Here is a 4,254-nt window from a genome sequence, read left to right as displayed (position 1 = left end):
CTAGTCAACATGTAAGTAAAATATTTATTCTAAAATTAAAAAATGCAATATTATATTGTGTTCATTGTGTATTTTCGGGATCGATCTCTCATATGTATACAGACATAAATAAATACATGAAAAGTGTAACAATTGTCTACATATATGTACTTACATACATATAGTGCAGAAGTTAATACATCTTAAAAATATAACAATTAAATGGTGAATTAACAACTAACAGTAGTGGCTGTGTAAAAAAAAATCAAAAAAACAACAGCACTTTGCTGATTTCATCCCCTTGTGCAAACAAGTCCTTTCCCTGCAAGCATTTTCTATCGCGGAAGGCACTATTAAGTGACTTCTAGAAGATGAAAACGATCGCCCGCGATATCGCATTCTGATCGCGGAAGTGTCTCCCTTCGGGAAGATATGTGCCACTTCGGCGACACTTCTCGAAGTCGCTTCTGCGTTACTTCTGGAAGTGTCGCCGAAGTCACTTCTGGAAGTTACTCCGAGGTGACTTTACATTTGCTTGTAGAATACATCTAGAAGAGTCTTTCCCAATTGGAAAAACGTGAATAAAAACATATTTTTTTATACTTTTAATATTTTGCATTTATTATTTGTATAAGGGCTTTGTCCGCTTGTATACACGGTCCCTGGCATGTAGGAAATTTGGCTGAACACTGTTATTTAGGTCCAGCTCCGTCGACATAAGAAATTTATTAATAACCATTTCTAAAGGAAACAGAAAAAAAAAATATTTTTTGTTCAGTCAAAGTAAAAATAAACTAGAAGACATTACCTTTTACAATGAAATATGTTGAGAATCGTTGGATCCGCAGTTACACGCCAAGTAATGTCCACAGCTAGCTTGTCCGTAAATAGCTTTAAATAATCGTACAGCTCACGATAAGCACTTAATTTCGCAGGGGGATATTTAAATATGTTAAATAATTAATAACATTTAGAAAAAAACAAAGCAATATTTTCAAAGCGCACAAAATTGATACAAAACCGCACTGTACACAGACAAATCGTGCAACGAAATGACGCTCGGGCTAAAAATAATAGCGTGGGTCAAAAGGAAGACCAAAAAATTTTCAGAAAAAAAGGGGTAACGGAAAATTACCGCGACCTCTTTTTATGGCTTGTTTTTTTCCATTAATTTTGTTTTTGTAAAATGTGTACTATCGTTTTTCTGTCGCGCAAAAGTGTCTCCGAAGTTACTTCTTCGCGATCCCGGCCCTTTTTGTTTTTGTAAAATGTGAACTATCGCCTTTCTATCGTCCAGAAGTGACTTAGAAGTGACTTCTACGCGTTATATGTATATTTTGTTTTTGTAAAATGTGTTCTATCGCCGTTTTATCGCGCAGAAGTGTCTCAGAAGTTACTTCTACGCGATCGCGACCCTTTTTGTTTTTGTAAAATGTGTATTATCGTCTTTCTATCGTCCAGAAGTGACTTAGAAGTTACTTTTACGCGACACATGTATATTTTGTTTTTGTAAAATGTGTACTATCGTCTTTCTGTCGCGCAGAAGTTACTAAGAAGTGACTCCTGGACGACAGGCGATAGAAATATCGCCATTTTGCTTGCAGGGTTGCGCACGCTTACAGATACATACACACGAAGGAGCTACAAACATATATGTATGTGTGTTGCGCAAAATACTTGTTTCCATGGAAACATGGGAATGAAATCGGAAAAGTGCGCCGTTCTTTTTTCTATACTTTTAATTACAAATGTATTTCAGCTATTCAGAAAGTGGACCAGTTGATCCAGTTCGTCGAAGAAAATAACTTAGACCCATGTTGCCTGATAAACTTGATAGGTAAGTTATTCGTAATATAAATCGTACAATTTTTTAAAAACATTATAAAATAATTTATAGAATATATACCTTCGAAAAACTACAATTTATTGAAAGCGGTGAATTAAATTTAATTTTTCCTAATCGTGAAGACACTGCATTGCGTTCCGAGTTTAGGGCAAAGTTAATGGAGTGGAAAGTTAGAAATGTAAGCACCTGTTAAATATTTTTGAAAAGTCAAATGTTGTAATATATGTATACGTAAGCAGAAAATAGTCAGGCCGACTATTGTTCAACCGGTATCACTGCCAATCCAAAATATACAAGAAGACATCGATATGCGAAGTGGTTCCGGGCTTGTAAGGTAACTATAAACAAAGGCTGCTTAAAAATTACACAAATCGGTTTGAATGATTTTAAATGATTTTTATTTTATTTATTTATTATAAAATAAGAGTGCAAGTGATTTACTACAGTCCTCGAGCTCTGGGAAAAAAATTATACAACTGTATGATTCAGTTAAGGTTTTGACAATGGAAAATAGGCGTAAAATAGTGAATTTAATTTCCGAAATCTTTTATAACCCTCAAAATGATACATATGCATCAGTTAAATTGGCAGAAATTGAAAGGCTCGCCAACGAACTAGTGAGCATATTTCCGTCCGAAAAAAAAGAGGTTTACTATATCGGGCGCAAGGAAGCCAAGAGAAATAGTCCTGGTGGGATTCTATTTAATAAGCTCCACAACCATTTTAAAAAAAGGACGTCCAAAAAAGTTATTAAGCCAGAACCCAGTTTCGGTATATAGATGTTTGTGATGTCTCGTATTGTTATTATATATATGTTTGAAACTACTTTTGCAAATCTTTGTTAACTATAATTTTTTAATAACTTTTAGTTGGAGCACGATTTTAATAACCTGCACTCCGATCGACAATACTGTTTCACAACGAAGTGGGAAAGAACGGTACCAAAGTTCATGTCCTATTATTCCTTAAACGTAAAAGACAGATTTTACAAGCAACTTTTAACGTCCCTAAACAATGTTGTTGGCGATGGTAAGTACATTTTTTTAAGTATTGATATTTAAATTTAAGAACTAAATTCTTTTACATCTTAGGCCCAAGGGACTGTATATTGTTTATGGCTTTGCACGCTGTTATAAAACCAACGTACCGGTACACTGTTACTCAAGCGGACCAGAAGTTCTGTCGAAAGGCGACCATCGAAGACAGCGTTAGCAGCGCGGTATTGCACGTCACCGAAATCAATGACATTCAAAACCTAATTGAAACATTGAACAAAAAAAGTGTCGAGTCAAACTCCCCCATTCAACCATTTATAATTGTTGTGGGCGTAGACATTTTCAATTTGGTTAAATTCTATGTTAGCATTGGAAAGTCCTTTTATAAGTTTAACTCTTTCATTATTGCACTAGACATACGAATGTTTTAAAATTTATCAAGTATTTGGTCTAAAGTACCCAAATGAATCCCATAAAGTTTGTTCTTTTTTACAATACTTTTTCTATAATATGAAAACTGAATTTGATATTATATATCCGTGCGTATCCAATGTCATTGAAGATTTAAACTAAATGTAAATACTTTGTAAAATATTTTTAATTTCAAAATTTATTCATATCCTTTTTAATTTTAAGATCTTGAAATATTCTGTTATTAGTTAAGTCTTATATTTTTAATTTCTATATTTAGTTCTTTTATAATATTAATACCTAGCCATTAACAATATGCGTTGCTTTAAGTGTTTTAAAGAATTTTCTGACCTCAATAATTTATGCTTACACTTTAAGCATCACCACAATTTAAGGGAAATTGATTTATACATATGTGTCGAAGGCAATTGCAACCAAAAGTATTCTTGTTTTCAAAGATTTAAAGCCCATCTCATAAGGCATTTAAATATAAAATCTGTCCACAACTTGAACAACACAGTGGCCGAGGAGTACAGATCTCAGCATTAAGTCAAGCTTAAAGTTTTCCTCGTTTTTAGAAAATAATATAGAAGGATTCCCCAAAACATTTTCTATAATTAAAGAAACTTTTTGCGATTCAGAAACAGCAGAGTTTTCCGATATGCTAGGTAGTTTAAAAAATAGTTTTAAATATTATTTTCAATATGATCTTTTGGAATTTAGTGAGCACTATCAAGCCTATACAGTTGGTGGAAAAGAAAATTCTTTAAAAATTAATAACATAAGTAGTTTCCAAGGTCCCCCTGTAAAATATCATAAAAAAATGGTGTTAGCTATGTAAGATTAAAATCATTTTAAATAAAACTGTATAAATATTTATGAAATAATAACAAAATAATATCTGAAATAGTAATAAAAGAAAAACAACATACAACGTGATTTTATTGGGTTTGGGATTATTGGGATACCACGAAAAACAAAATAATATACATTTTATACTACAGGCAACGGGGAAATCGTATA

The 4,254-nt window shown here is 32.7% G+C and overlaps 1 long non-coding RNA gene across 1 annotated transcript; it reads left to right on the top strand.

Moving 5' to 3' along the window:
- The first annotated feature begins 1,665 nt into the window (after nt 1-1,665).
- On the top strand, nt 1,666-3,049 carry LOC139354264 (uncharacterized). The gene is made up of 5 exons (XR_011605409.1): nt 1,666-1,816; nt 1,877-2,003; nt 2,065-2,159; nt 2,695-2,854; nt 2,917-3,049. It is a non-coding gene; the product is annotated as an uncharacterized lncRNA (long non-coding RNA).
- Nucleotides 3,050-4,254: the final 1,205 nt, after the last annotated feature.

This window comes from Drosophila suzukii (genome assembly GCF_043229965.1).
Source record: "Drosophila suzukii chromosome 2 unlocalized genomic scaffold, CBGP_Dsuzu_IsoJpt1.0 scf_2c, whole genome shotgun sequence".
NCBI classification, from domain to species: Eukaryota; Metazoa; Arthropoda; class Insecta; order Diptera; family Drosophilidae; genus Drosophila; species Drosophila suzukii.
This window is presented reverse-complemented; position numbering and strand designations above follow the sequence as displayed.